Raw genomic sequence first — 16,582 nt, 5'->3', positions numbered from 1 at the left:
GCTCTTGTATAATGTGCCGTTGCTGCAGATTGCTTTTTTTTCGAAGATGAATCAGACTCTTTGAAGGCCTGAGGAATGAACATTTCATGTGCATCATATGCATTAGCATCATACTCATGTCATATTGCATAACAGGGGTTCTAATTCGGGCTTCTCACTCCGGTTCCTGTGTGAGGCAGGATAGCTGATCAGAGACCGCATCGTTGCTCAACCAGACTCAATCATCCGAAGCATGGATCAGGTTCAGACGGAGTTGGTTGAGATGAGGGCGAGCATGGCTCAGTTTATGATGATGATGCAAGGAGTTGTTCAGGGGCAAGAGGAGCTGCGAGCCTTAGCCCAAAGACTGGAAGCCGTGATTCTTCCGTCCAACTGTGCTTCCCCAGTGGGCGTACCCGTTCATGAGAATGTTGCTGTCATTATTCTCGTCAGTGATTATGCCGTGGGTGATGAATTGAGGGGGATCAGAATCAGTGAACAGCCTCTCGCTGCAGAGACTGTTAATGTCAGAACAACCCGGGCTCCGGTTCGCCATCCTGGCTCTTCCCGTTCTTCCGGTTCTAAGAAGCCATTCTCTGGGGCACCCAAAAGGGGAGAGAGTGAAACAAATGTTGTGCACCGGCGAGGGAGTGCGAACAGAGGACAATATCGTCAAGCTGCCGCTGTGACTATTCCAGCAACCCAACAGCAACAGGGAAGGCCAACTCGGCGGTATCAACATCAGCAACATCGTCCGCAACAGCAGGCTTACCAGCCTCCCTATGATAATCAAGCCGGTACAAGTAATGAGAGGAAGAGGGTCATTTTTGATCCGATCCCTATGTCTTACGCAGAGCTGTATCCCTCGTTGATAGAGCGGAACTTGATTACTCCCAGAGACCCGCCGGCTATACCCGTCAACCCTCGGTGGTGGTATAGGCCTGAGCAGCATTGTGTGTATCATTCGGGTGCTCCTGGTCATGATGTGGATAGTTGCTTTCAGTTGAAAATGAAGGTTCAAGACCTCGTGCAGTCAGGTATTCTGAACTTTGAAGACTTGGGTCCCCGTGTTAATCAAGCTTGAAGATAACAAGTCGCGGGCTGGCGTTGGCTTTTCCCCTGAGGTCTTCAACAAAGAGGGTTGATCAAAAGCAGAAGCTACTAATGCAAGAGATTCTGACAGTTGTTATCCCTGGTGGGATCTATCACAATTGGGTCACTGTGGGCGTTCCTACAGTTGTTCATAAGTCAGAGTAATAATCACTTTGTTTAAAAAACCCTTCTCCCATGCCAAAAGGAGAAGTGATGACATTGTTGGCAACATTTTGTGCAATGATATTTTCATTCAAGTAAATGCATGTTAAACATTTGTTTTTCCAATTGTTTTCCCTTTTCGCTTTTTGCATGAAATTGGTGATCACAAAAAACCCTAAAAACAGGAATAAAAGCAATCTTTTCATCTGCATAACGATTGTCTTGTTTGTTTTCCAAAAAGTTTTTCATATCGAAATCATTATGCAGGTTGTTTCTCAAACCCATTGAACATAATGATCGGACGTCATCTCCCAATTTTGAATTCCCTGTATTCGAAGTAGAAGAAGATGATGTTGAAGGGATTCCTGACGAGATTTCCCGACTTCTTGAGCAAGAAAAGAAGATCACTCAGCTGCATCTCGAGAATCAGCAGAACAGCCAACTGGGGCATCAAAAAAAAAATCAATCAAAAAAAAAAACAAAGAAAGAAAGGGTGCAAAAGAAATCAAAAGAAATCAAAAGCAAAATCAAAAGAAAAAACAAAGGAAAATAGCACCCTCAAAGTCCCAAGTTGACTGATGCTGAATTCGATCGAAAAGAAGAGATTAACTGCCAGGTGTCATGGTCAGTTATATCAGCAGAGAGTGACGAAAGCATTCGACTAGAAGGTCGAGTCTCGAGTTCTGAGAAAATGACCTTGTGCTCAAGAAAGTCTTGTCTTTCGTGCCCGATTCCAGGGGCAAGTGGGCTCCAAGCTATGAACGTCCATATGCTGTCAAGAGAGCCTTTTCAGGCAATGCTTTGACACTTACACCAATGGATGGAGAAGTTCACTCGTCCTGTGAATCCAGATGCAGTCAAGAAATACTTAGCCTAAACAAAAAAAAAGCAAAACAGCTCGCTAAGTTGAACACCCCAAAGGGTAACTTAGGCAAAAAGGAGCGTCTCGGTGGATTGAAAACCCGAAAGGGCGATCCAGGCAAAAGTTAGAGACATTGAAAAAAGAATTTGCATCTCGCTAGATTGAGCACCTCACACCGGGGCAATCTAGGCAAAAATTAGGGATTTGGCAAGTAACTGCATCTTGACAAGACCGTGTTTTATATCTGTCATCCGCCAGGAATTCTCTATGCGTCGTCGACCGAAGCTCCGAATACATTGAGATTCAGAATGGTAGAGGAAAGGTCATTATATTCAATGTAGCCCTCTCCAATATACATCACCGATTTCAAACTTGTACAGATCTATGGAGTCTCGCCCTTTGCAGACTACCATTCCATCACATCGATTTGAGCTTTTATCCAATTATTTGCACTCTTATTTGTTTCAACTCAACAAATGTTTTGCATGTTTTAATTGATAAAGTATCATTGTTTTCAAAATAAACAAAATTTTTCACAAAATTGTTCTTAAACAAAGTGAACATTCACAATGATGAAAGGATACCTAGGAGACCCGCAGTGCTCTCCCAAGGGTGGTATGATTACCGACGGGTAAGACAGTCGTTCGTATCTCGAGCATAACTGTATCTTCGTCCTGTAGAACCTTTTCATGGTCTCTCCTCAGCGAGGTTGCTCAGTGCAGTGTTGGTTGAAGTTGTTCATCTTCACGTCCCCGACAGTGCAACATGTTTTCTCCAAGTCTCTGTTAGCTCTATGGTGGGGCATCCCTAATAGAGTGCTGTTTGAGCCCTATCGTGGGGCATCCCCAGCAAGGTTGTTGTTTTGGACATTATCGTGGGCCAGTTCTCAAGCAGTAGGTGTACTGAAGACATCAATTTTCATCTCTCCAGCAGAGCAGTCTTCTCCTCTCCCTGGCACGGATGCTTTTCTGCAACGATTCGGTATTTGGAGGATTGACGTCTCAGTATTCCGTCATTTTCTCAGGTAGGTCCTCAGCAGAGTGGTTGACATGAGGAACTTCATCGATGCCTATCTATTTTCACCAGAGATCTGGCTGATTCTTGGTATCTCTGTTCCCCAGCAGAGTTTATCCTGTCCCGGCATCAGTTTTGTTTTCTCCAGCATGAGTGAGAAGTCGGTGCTTTCTCCGCAAAGTATTTCCCCAACAAGGCTCTCCCCGCAGAGTATTCTTCAAGCAGATTTCCTCAGCAAAGTCCCCCCACAGAGTTGGAGTATCTGATCAGTTCGGCTCCCTAGCCGGAGTTCATTTTGCATTTTGCATATAGTAATCATTGCATCCTCAAAGGCGTAGCATTTCCATTCATAATGGAGCATTACGCCATAGAAAAATTCAAACATATGCATTCATGTGTTAACCCGATCAGACCGTCTCCCCGGCAGAGGCAGCTTCTTGTTCGACGTCCGTACAGCGCTTTCGCTACAGTTGCTCCTGACGGCACTCAGGATTGGTACCCCCAGAGAGGTTTATTTCCTCATCCATTGGTGAAAGAAAAACCTGTTTCTCCCCCCAGTAGTCTCCTAGTAGATGTGGGTGTGTCTGATCTCTCCATGTAGAGTCTACCCCTTAAGCAGAAAGTGTCTATCCTTTCCTGCCATTTCCCCACTGAGATACATCCTCGTGGATGACGGTTGCTTCCGTTCCCTCCCTAATGGGATGGGTTTTCCCTATTGAGTTCTTTCCTCATTAGGATGAGTCTTGATTCAGTTTGCCTTTTTGGATCGATCCTAAATTGGCTTCTTGTTGACTGTCTCTTGTGTTGCCCTGGGGCATGAATGAATAGTGGCTCACTAACCGGTACCCATTCATCTTATCCTCAGCGGAATTTATGGCTTCTACCTACAAACCGGTAGTTGTAAGTCCTATCTTTGTGGTTTTCTACCCAACCGGTAGTTGTAAAATCCCACTTTCATCCCCTAGCAGAGGTAACCTTGGTGGTTCATTCTGTTTGTTGGCCTCTACCTACAAACCGGTAGTTGTAAGTCCTATCTTTGTGGTTTTCTACCCAACCGGTAGTTGTAAAATCCCACTTTCATCCCCTAGCAGAGGTAACCTTTGTGGTTCATTCTAATTGTTGGCGGATTTTTCGGTCTTCTACCTACAAACCGGTAGTTGTAAGTCCTATCTTTGTGGTTTTCTACCCAACCGGTAGTTGTAAAATCCCACTTTCATCCCCTAGCAGAGGTAACCTTTTTGGTTCATTCTGTCGGTTGGCTTCTACCTACAACCCGGTAGTTGTAAGTCCTATCTTTGTGGTTTTCTACCTACAAATCGGTAGTTGTAAAATCCCACTTTCATCCCCTTAGTGGAGTTAACCCTGTGTGCTCATCTTATTGATGAAGGTTACTTTTCTGTGGTTTTCCGCCTACAAACCGGTAGATGTAATCCCCTCTTTGCAGTTATCAGTACCCAGTTGGCGGTATTGATAGTCTTGTCCCCTCTGGATACTTGCCTTGATCAAGCAGTATTGTCCCCAGTGGGTCTCCCCCTTTCTTTTGGGTATTTGCTCCGAGTCAGCAACTTTATCCTCTTTTGATTGGTCATCTTTGCATACCTGTTCCTGGTACACGATGCCTTTCTTTTCGGTCGTTTTATCCATCTAACAACCTACAACCCGGTTATGGATAATCTTCCATGCGAGTCTATTATCTACGTTTTGACGGCTATAGGTAATCTGTCTCACGCGCTCTTGGGTCGAAGTCGTCCTCCCCAGTCGAGTAAGATTCGTATTCCTTGTGGAATTGAATGTCCATCCTCTAACAAGATTGCTTTTCTAGCCCTCTTCAGGATGTTGAGTGTTTTTGAACACAAACCAATTCACGTTTTGGTCGGTCACCTGTTTTCTGCCTACAACCCGGCATCCTTGGTGTTCCTTCCTGTCTACTCTCTGTCGTGACCTTGTTCCCCAGTGAGATCCCCTACAAGTGTTTAGCCTTGACCTGACATATGTAGATGTCAGTATCATGTCAGCACCCGCGTGTGTTGTTTCTTTGGTGTCGGTAAACACCATCTTTCGGTGCTTTCCCAGTCATGCGTAGTGTCTGGTCTTCTTTGGTGTCGGTAAACATCATTTTTCGATGTTCGTAACATTGTCCTTCCTTCCCTAGTGAAGAGTTTCCTCCTCTCCGTTGGTGTCGATAAACGTCAAGTTTTTCCTATGCGTCCGTTGGCGTATAGTTGATATCTTTCCCCACAGGGTCTTCCCCAGTTGAATCTCCTCTCCGTTGGTGTCGATAAACGTCGAGTTTTTCCTAGTCGTCCGATGATGTCTAGTTGCTTATTCCCTACAGATCATTTGGTAATACCATATGATTCCCCTCAGAGTTTTCTCCTCTCCGTTGGTGTCGATAAACGTCGAGTTTTTCCTATTCGTCCTATGACGTCTAGTTGTACCCTTCCCCAAGTGGATTTACCTCCCCGTTGGTTTCGATAAACTTTGTGTTTTTCTCATTCGTCCGATGACGTCTGATTGTATACCCTATTCCCAGTCATTCATTAATGTCTGGTTGATTTCCCAGCCAGAATCCCCAGTAGACGTCCTATTTGGTGTCCGGTTGTGGTCTCCCTTTCGTCCTATGACGTCTGGCGGAGTTTTCTCCTTCTCCGTTGGTGTCGATAAACGTTGAGTCTCCCTTTCGTCCTATGACGTCTGGTTGAGTTTTCTCCTTCTCCGTTGGTGTCGATAAACGTTGAGTCTCCCTTTCGTCCTATGACGTCTGGTTGAGTTTCCTCCTTCTCCGTTGGTGTCGATAAACGTTGAGTCTCCCTTTCGTCCTATGACGTCTGGTTGAGTTTTCCCCTTCTCCGTTGGTGTCGATAAATGTTGAGTCTCCCTTTCGTCCTATGACGTCTGGCTGAGTTTTCTCCTTCTCCGTTGGTGTCGATAAACGTTGAGTCTCCCTTTCGTCCTATGACGTCTGGTTGAGTTTTCTCCTTCTCCGTTGGTGTCGATAAACGTTGAGTCTCCCTTTCGTCCTATGACGTCTGGCTGAGTTTTCTCCTTCTCCGTTGGTGTCGATAAACGTTGAGTCTCCCTTTCGTCCTATGACGTCTGGCTGAGTTTTCTCCTTCTCCGTTGGTGTCGATAAACGTTGAGTCTCCCTTTCGTCCTATGACGTCTGGTTGAGTTTTCTCCTTCTCCGTTGGTGTCGATAAACGTTGAGTCTCCCTTTCGTCCTATGACGTCTGGTTGAGTTTTCTCCTTCTCCGTTGGTGTCGATAAATGTTGAGTCTCCCTTTCGTCCTATGACGTCTGGTCGAGTCTTCCCATTCATCCTATGATGTCTGGTTACCTCTCCGTTGGTCTTGGTAAACGTTGAGTCTTTCCCATTTCGTCCGCTGACGTATGGTTGTATCACTATCCTTCCAGTCATTCATTAATGATTGGTTACCTCTCTGTTGGTCTTGGTAAACGTTGAGTTTTTCCCCATTACGTCCGCTGACGTATGGTTGTATCCTTTCCTGGTTATCCTCAGTAGAGTTGAGTTACCTCTCCGTTGGTCTTGGTAAACGTTGAGTTTTTCTAGTTGTCCGCTGGCATCTAGTTGAGATTTCTGTTCCCATTCATCATGTTGAGATGTCTGGATGTGGTTGTGCTTTTGAAAGAAGAAAAACAGAAAAGAGAAAAATTCCCAGCAGTGTGCAAATTTCTACGGTACTTGGTATTCAATCCCTGTTTACCCTGAAAGTCTGACAGCCGTTGCTCTCATCCATTCGGGTTCCCAGCTGATTGAATAGGGGCAGCTGTAGCACCTCAAATTTGCACCCTACCTTTTGTACATTCATTTTCATAATAGGTCATAACACAACATAGGCCATTGCATAGCATTGCATAGCCATTTGCCTAAGTGCAAGCCAGCTGACCAATTGGGTCAAACTGATCAGGAGAATCAGTCAATCAAGCAAGCAAGTGCCATTTTCATTGAGACAAAGCCCTAGGGTGGGTTTATCAAGCTCATATGGTCTAAGGATCATTGTGAAGTGATTTGGCCAAAGATTGGATGCTCAGAAGTCATCAGTCATTGTTCAGTCAACCAGAAACCCTAGAAAGTCAACTGTGGTCAACTATGCCTGATTTTATGGATTGGAAGGTGTGAGATGGTTTGAAAGGCCTCATTCATGTCCATATAAGTTTCATTTGACATACCAAAGATCAAGGTTGAAGATTTGGAGGTCAGACAAGAAGTTTCCTAAAATGGCAGGTGACCTGTAATTTCAGCTGCCCAAAATGGAAACTTTTTCTCCCCAAAATTACTTCATCATACAAGCTTCAAATGGAATTTGGTCCAACATGAAAGTTGAAGATATTGATCTCACCATTCCAAAAAGTCCAAGAACTTGAAATTCCCATGTGTGGTTAGCAAGATATGGTCCAATCAATTTCAGAAAATGCCCGAATTCAAAGTGTCATAACTCTCACATGGAGTGGCCAAATTGGATGGTTTTTCTTTGAGCAAATCACATTTAATGTGTACTTTCATAATCCATCACCACATTTTGCCAAAAGCATTCACATAAAAAGGCCATTTTTCAAGTGCACTAATTAAAAACCAAGGGCAAAATGGTCCAATTTGAGAAATATTTGGAATTTTGAGATGGGACTTTTTGCAACAATTTCTAAATATCATTTGTGACTTGTTTGAAGTGATAAATCACTGTTACATTGCATGGAGCTCTCCAAGGGCAAAAATGCCAAATTGCTTACATGTGCATTTTTCACTAATTATCATTTTTTGGCTAATCATGATTAAAGGTGGATTAAGCAAGAGTATATAAGCTTAATTATAACAAACTCAAAACCACTAATCATTTTTTCAGATCATCCAAAAAATCTCCAAATTCTCTCACTTTTTCTCCACTTTTTCACAATTTCACATAAGCATTTTTTCACCATTTCATCCATAATTCACCATTGTTTGTGCTTATTTTTGGTATAATCTTCATCTGCAGGCATCGGTAGAGTTCTGTTTTCGGCATTTTAAGCAAGATTCGCACAAGAACTCCATTGTTGGAAGCTTGAGTTCTTCCATGGCAGCTGCAATTTTCTTCGGATTCGAGCACTTATGAGCTGGATTTTCACCATCAATCACCTCCATAATCAATCTACTACATCTGTTTTTGTGAATTGGAGCTAAATACGCAAAGATTTCGCACCGCCACTCCAAGAAGGTGAAATTTCGAACTCGTTAATTCACGCAATTGTTATATGCATCTTGTAGTGCGTTGAATGTAGAACATTTTGCCGTTTGAATCGCGTAATTTCGTCGAGTATTCATGGAGATATTTGGATTTAAAGTTTATGCGTCAAAGCTTCTTTCGATCGGATCTTTTTATACGTTAATCTTTAGCCAAAAGCGTTGCCATATACGTAATCTACATGGAGAGACGATCGCAACGGTATAAGGTTCGTGCGATTTGGTGAAGAATTTCCCGTAACCGCATCCGCCGACGAAGAACATAAGCCGCGACGATGAAGAAGGAAATTCTGGAAAAATTTAGCGCTTCGATCCATTTCATTCGCTGGCCAATTTGAAAATCTGTTTCCCACTTAATCCATCCAACCACACGGCGCCACGTCATAAATGAAGTATTGTAGCGCGTTTTGTCTTGGCTAGGCTAATTCACGTTACTGCTACTTACCTAATTTAATTAATTAATTCGTATAACAATTAAGTAATTATTACATAAATTAACAAAACTTAAAAAATTCATAAAAAATTCAATATTAGTCCAAATTAGGTGGGATTTTTTTTGTTAGTTTCCAAATTTTATCTACTTTTATTTAGGCATAGTAGTGTAAGTTGTGCTTGGTAAAAGTTTGGAATGGTATATTGATATTTGACATGTGTGACATAATTGTATGTTTTGCCATTTTAATCACCAAGTACTCATACATTATCCAAAATTAATGAAATTTCATATGGTGATTCTTGACACATTTCTGGAGATTTTGGTATATCATTTGTGATTTTTGGACCTCTGGATTGGTAGATATGATTTATTCAATTTGAGTGTGACAATATGTGTCACACTATGCCATGCTGAGTTCATAAATTAATTTACCATGCTTCCACTAGGCCTATGGCTCTGATTTTTTGCATGAGATACAATGTATATGTTAACTTTCAACATGAATTTTGGTGGATTTAATTGATCCATTTTCTATTTGATTAGGATTTTTGATTGCTGTTTAGCAATTTTAGAGCTTTGTTTGTGTGACAATTTTACATATGTTGCTAAATCCTCATCCCTAATCCTATGATAGTGAAATTTAATGGAGTGATTCCTAACATGTGTAGATTCCATTTGGCTTTGGTCCCATTAATATCCCATGTGATATCACTGTTTTATGAATTATTGAAGATGATGCTTATGTGGAGGCCTTGAATTGGCTTGTATAAATGTGTCTGGACTTCTTGATTTTCATTGACCTACTTTATTTTGTCCAATTGAGCTGAAAATTGACATGCTATACCTTGAATGTGTCCTGTTCAGGTGTGAATTTTTGTGGAATTAATTGAATGGTTTTGGTATGCTTTTGAGTAAGATAGTTCTGTTTGGTCAATTGAAGTTGTAAATTGCATGATTGATGTTAAATTGTGCATAAAATGATAATGGTGAATGGTATGAGCATGGGACCAATTGCATTTGCTTTTAATTTGCTTTAAGTTGATTTTGGTTGAATATTACTTGCTGTTTAGATTTTTTTATCCCTTTGGACCCTAGGCTTGGCCTAGTGGTCTAGTTTCTCACATTTGGTTTGGATTTTCAGGTTAAAAGTGCAAAAGGCTTAAGGAGAGAAATGGAAATTGAAAATTGAATTTGTTTGATGTTGTCCACTAACATGTCTTTGTGTTGTAGGGATTAAAGCTTGAGCTTGAGCTTATAGCTTGCACTTGTGTGCATTAACTTGTGTTGCTTGTACAGATTAACTGATTAACCATTTGCTGTTTACTGTTGTCTGTCTGAGTACTGATGATACTTGATTGATTTCAGGTACATTTAGTCGCTTACATTTCTTTAAGAACTTGCTTGCTGCTGCTTGGTTTTTAAACCACTTGAGGTAGGACTTCTATTCTCCATGTAGTCTGGAAGACCTGGCCTGTTACTTGGCCAGGCAACTGTCTGAAGTCCTCCTTAAGAGGCGATGTTTGTGGTTGTTTACATTTGTGCCCAAGCAGGTAAAGACCTCAATGAGGCAATTGGCGGATCAAAGGGATATGCAATCTATCCCCTGCTATTCTGTTGAGTCGTCCCTCTGCTCACACTACTGTGTTGATGCATTGGGACTCAAGCCCAAGATCTTGTACAGTGTACAATCGAGTCAGAGTCTTGAGCGTAGAAGGGTTCCATCTTTCTGAACCCACGCTCCTTTGTCTGAAGCTCTCCCTGACCAGGGATAAGAGCTGTGAAGTCTCATCTTCACTCACCTTTCATCAGCTTCACCTTAGCCCCTCAATGGCAAGGTTAAGAGCTAACCTTACCCCGATACAGAGGCTTGTTTGTTGAGGTTGATATGACCCCTCGACTAAAGCCTAGCCTTGATGTTTGAGCCCCTTGTTGGTGTGTTTATTTCATGCTGTATATGTTTGTGTGGTGTGATTGTATCCCCTAGGATTGCTAGACTCCGCGTAGTCTCGTTTGCATGACAATTAAGGTAGCACGGTTCCTTCGTATAGGACTTCCTTTCTTGCTTGAGCTTTCCTAAAACACAAACAAACATTATCCCCTCTTAAGGAGGCGTCAACTCCTTCTACTACAGGTGAGTAAGTCTCCAAAGGTCGAGCATCCGGTAGATTGCGTAGTGACGTTGTCCACCTAAAAAAACACAAACCAACAGGAATAGTTTAGCCGAACTACGGCAACTCTGATTCTCATGTCCAAATGAGATACGTAGGCACGAGATGCGATGTCTTGTCGAGTTTGACTAACAACTAACACTAATTCTTTTCTCTCGCCCTCGCTGCGATTGAGACCTTCCCTTTCTCTTGCCCTAGTTGCAATCGAGACCCTTCTTCTTCCTGTGTCTTGTTGTGTGCTTGGAAGCTGATGTAAGTCCATCGAGTGGCATTCGGGTTCCAGTGTGCGTGTGTTTTGATTCGGATGCTGATATAAGTCCAGTGATTGGCATTCAGGCTCCAAGTTTGCCTTCTTGTGTGTGTTTTGGTTCGGATGCTGATGTAAGCCCAGTGATTGGCATTCAGGCTCCACGTTTGCCTTTTGTGTGTGTTTTGGTTCGGATGCTGATATAAGTCCAGTGATTGGCATTCAGGCTCCACGTTTGCCCTTGCCTGTGTTTGTTTGTGTGCGTGTTAGCCGAGCTACGAATGCTCTGATTCTCCTTCGTCCAAAGGAGATACGTATGCATAGGATGCGACATCCTAGCGAGCATGTGTCGTTTCCCCTGTCCGAACTACTTTGACTCTGATGTCTATGCCTGATAGACTAAGTAGGCCCAGGATACGATGTCCTGCCGAGTCAGTCTTGTTTGTTTCCTTGTGTCTCTTTCAGCCAGTGTTTGTGTGTGTGTGAGCAGTGTTTTAGCAACCATTTTTCTTTCCTATTGTGCGTGGATCCCGTCGAGTACGACGGATGCGTAGGAGTGCTAATACCTTCCCTTCGCATAACCGACTCCCGATCCCATTCTCTTTGGTCGCGAGACCATGCTTTTTCCAGGTTTACTCTGAGCGTTTCCTTTCCCTCTTTTGGGATAAATAACGTACGGTGGCGGCTCTGTTGTTCTTGTTTTCCCGCCGGTTTTTCGCGTAATGCGACAGGTACGCGCCAGAGCTCGTGAGCTTATCATGCCATATCTTGCAATCGAACCTCTGATTGTTGAACCAAAAGTTGAAGGAGGTACCCCTCAGATCATTCCTTATCCAGATATGCCTACCAATGTCGAAGAATTGAAGAAATTCTGGATCCAGTTGAGAGAGGAAAGGGATACTTTTGAAACTCAGTTCGGTGCAGAAAGGAAGAAAGTATTAGAGCTCACCAGCCAGCTTAATGAGGAACGAAGACTCAATGCATATCTCCGCCCAAAAAGAAGTCGTCCCTGGGAGACTTGAGCTTTCATTGTATTTTTATTATTTTTTGTAATGAACATTGATTAAAGAAATTATTAATAAAAGTTTCCCTCTTTTTGGTGGTTTACGCAAAGTTAAATTCCAAAAGTCCTTGAAAACATTTCATATATTGCATAGCATAACATAACATCGCATAACAGGTATTCTAAAGGATCAATGTTCTCACGGTCTTCCTTCTAAACAGAACAGATGGCTCTCGAACAAACTGTCAAAGATCTCCAGGCTCAGAATGCTCAATTCCAGAAGATGATCTTGAACTTATCCAAGGGGCAGGATGAGCGGAAGGCTCTCTTGCTCGAGAAGAAGAAAGACAAGAAAGTTGTGAGTTACATTAACCCGGGAAGAAGGCTTAAAGGACAGGCCGCAGGAGTCAAGATTAGAATTCCGAAGGATAAAGAAGATGAGACAGAAAATGATTCGGAAGATGAGAATGCTGATCCCTTCGACCCTGAGGACGACGATGAAGATTATGAAAATGAACAGTACTCTCCAAAAGATGATAAGTATAAGTTGCTGGAAGAACGCATGCTAGCTATGGAGGGTCAAAAGGCGCCCGGTCTGGATTTCGAAGGCTTAGGTCTGGTCTCTGATGTGGTCATTCCCTGCAAATTCAAGGTCCCCACTTTCACTAAGTATGACGGTGCGTCTTGTCCTCAGATGCATCTGAGAGCTTATGTGAGAAAGATCCAGCCGTATACCACTGATAGGAAGCTATGGATCCATTTCTTCCAAGAGAGTCTGTCTGGCACACAGTTAGAGTGGTATTATCAGCTCGAGAGCTCTAACATCCGCACCTGGACTGATTTAGCGACAGCTTTCTACAAGCACTACCAGTATAATTCTGAATTAGTGCCTACTCGGCTACAGCTGCAGAATATGACGATGGGCTCTAAAGAAAGCTTCAAAGAATATGCTCAAAAATGGAGAGATTTGGCTGGCAGAGTCAAACCCCCTATGACTGATCGAGAATTAGTGGACATGTTCATGGGTACACTGACTGACCCATTCTACAACCATCTATTGGGAAGTTCCTCATCGGGTTTCACTGAACTTATATTAACAGGTGAACGTGTTGAGAGTGGCATTCGAAGTGGAAAGATACAGGTGGCTACCTCTGCAAGCACCAAAAAGTCCTATCAGGGGAGGAAAGAATCAAATGCTGTGTATAGTCAAAAGGGTCATAACAAGAAAAATCGTGACCATACTATTGGAGCAGTTACGATTACAACACCGCCATCTCAAAACTTCCAACACAGACAAGACAGGCCAAGAAGACAGTTTACGAAGATCAATATGACTTTAGCACAAGCACTGCAGGGTATGCTAAAAGCAAATTTAATTACCCTCAGAGATCCTCCTGCAAATCCCAACACTACTTCTCCTCGTTATAATCCCAATGCCAGGTGTGCATATCACTCCGATAGCCCCGGGCATGATACAAACGATTGTTGGTTGTTGAAGAATAAGATTCAGGATATGATCGACGCTGGAGAAATTGAATTTGATCCTCCGGAGACTCCTAATGTCATCACTGCTCCTATGCCTAATCATGACAAGACTGTTAATGCGGTGGATGATAATTCTCACATTTCTAATATAGCTGACTTAGCGTCTCCTCTCCTGATCATCAAGAAGAATTTATTGCAAGCTGGTTTATTTCCAAGTTGTGCTGAAAATTGCGATCTCTGTATACCCCGACCCAATGATTGCTTAAAACTGAGGAATGGTATTCAACAACTGATGGATGATCGTACAGTTCTCTTAGAAAAGATTCCTAAGGTGGAGAACCCCATTGAAGAAATATCTGTGATTGCTAGGTCCAGAGTGCCTGTGAAGATTACCGCTACTAGAGTGCCTGTGAAGATTACTGCTGAGCCCAAGGTAGCTCCCCTAATTATTACTACACCTGACCCAGTACCATATTCCTCAAGCAAAGCCATTCCGTGGAATTATGGAGGTGATGTTTACATCCACGGCATAAAGCAAGGTGATAATTCTGCTAATCCTAATGACATTGACATTGTTGGGACTAGTAAAATTACTCGAAGCGGAAGGCTCTTTTCTCCAGAAATCTCACCTTCCGTCCCTGAAACTCGAGGAAAGGAACCAGTAATCAATCCTTCTCAGTCAAGGACACCAGTCGAAGTTACTACCGAAGATGTTGTCAAACAGGAAATGGAAGAAATGCTGAAAATCATCCGCAAGAGTGACTTTGATGTGGTAGAACAGTTGGGGCATAGTCCGTCTAAAATTTCGATGTTATCCTTGTTGCTATCTTCTAAATCTCATGCCAATGCATTGATAAAATTCTTGAAGACCGCTCATGTACCTCAGGAGACATCCGTCGATCAGTTCGAAAATTATGTTGCTCACTTGGCTGTTGACAATGGCCTAGGCTTTTCTGATGCTGACCTGACACCAGCAGGAAAGAATCACAATAAAGCTCTGCATATCTCCATTGAGTGTAAGGGGATCACCTTGTCTCATGTGTTGATCGATAATGGCTCTTCTTTGAATGTGCTACCGAAAGCTGTGCTCGATAAAATTGACTGTAAAAGCATTGAGCTGAAGCCTAGTGACGTTGTGGTGCGTGCTTATGATGGTGCGAAGAGTGTTGTCCATGGCGAGGTGGTTCTCCCTATCAAGATAGGACCTCAAGTCTTCAACACTACCTTTCATGTAATGAACATTCGTCCTGCCTATTCCTGCTTGCTGGGACGCCCTTGGATTCATGGGGCAAATGCTGTAGCTTCGTCTCTCCATCAAAAGCTGAGGTATCCAATAGAGGGTAAGATTGTCACTGTGTATGGAGAAGAAGAGTATATTGTCAGTAGTGTGCATACCTTCAGATACGTCGAGATGGATGGTGAGTTCTTTGAGACTCCTTCTCAGTCATTTGAAGTAGTTCCTCCGACCAGTCCTGTCCTTAAGCCAACTGCCCGTATGCCCAAGGTTATTCGTGCTCCTCCTGCCATGACTTCTCTGAAAGACGCTCAAGCCGTGGTCGAAGATGGTGGTCGTACTGGCTGGGGTCAACTGATCGATGTACCGTACAAGTCTGATAGATTTGGCCTGGGATTTAGCTCTGAAAAGGTAGTCAAAGATCAGATTAATGCTGTAGAAGATGCTGATAGTGATTGCGACTTGGATAGCTGGATTTTCCCAACAATTGGTGACGGACTCAATAATTGGAAGGATGAAGACACTATCCCGATTTCCTTTAGTCTGGAGTAATTGTTGTTGCCTATTTTAGTGTTGCAAATTTTTAATTTTTACAATTGAACTTCTTAAAGCATTGTGTCTATGCCCGGGGCACAAATAGCTAATTTGTTAAGGGTTTTGTCATTTTCATAAGCATATCCACATTCAATAAATCAATGGACTTTTTGCATTCAAATATTGCGCTCTTTATCTTTCCTGTCATCTTTTAAACAAGCTATGCTTTCTTACACACACTCACATAACAAATTGCAGATCCATATCCACTCTGGATCCTGTTGATTATAATTCTGCTACTGTTCATTATGACTTTGAAAATCCGATCTACCAAGCCGAGGATGGAAGTGAGGAAAATTGTGAAGTACCTGGAGAGCTTACCAGACTGTTACTGCGAGAAGAAAAGACTATACAGCCGCATGAGGAATCAATTGAAACTGTAAATCTGGGTACCGAAGTAGACAAGAAAGAAGTCAAAATAGGAGCAGGCTTGGAAAACAGTGTCAAAGAAAGATTGATTCAGATGTTACATGACTATATAGAGATTTTTGCTTGGTCTTATGAAGACATGCCAGGACTGGATACTGATATAGTAGTGCATCGTTTGCCAATGAAGGAAGATTGTCATCCTGTTAAGCAAAAGGTTCGTCGCATGCGTCCTGAAATGTCTGAGAAAATCAAAATCGAGATTATGAAACAATTTGATGCAGGTTTTCTGGTTGTTACTTCTTATCCTCAATGGGTTGCTAATGTGGTACCAGTGCCAAAGAAGGATGGTAAGGTGCGAATGTGTGTAGATTACAGAGATTTGAATAAAGCGAGTCCCAAAGATGACTTTCCACTTCCGCACATTGATGTTCTGGTAGATAACACCGCTCAACACAAGGTATTCTCATTCATGGATGGATTCTCAGGTTATAACCAGATTAAGATGGCACCTGAAGACATGGAGAAAACTACGTTTGTGACGCAATGGGGCACTTTCTGTTACAAAGTAATGCCATTCGGTTTAAAGAATGCTAGGGCAACATACCAGCGTGCTATGGTGGTTTTGTTCCATGATATGATCCATCATGAAATAGAGGTATATGTGGATGACATGATAGCCAGATCTCATACTGAAGAAG

The sequence above is a fragment of the Lathyrus oleraceus genome, chromosome 1 (genome assembly GCF_024323335.1).
Source record: "Lathyrus oleraceus cultivar Zhongwan6 chromosome 1, CAAS_Psat_ZW6_1.0, whole genome shotgun sequence".
NCBI lineage: Eukaryota > Viridiplantae > Streptophyta > Magnoliopsida > Fabales > Fabaceae > Lathyrus > Lathyrus oleraceus.
The sequence above is the reverse complement of the archived record's forward strand: the minus strand, read 5'-3'. Positions refer to the sequence as shown.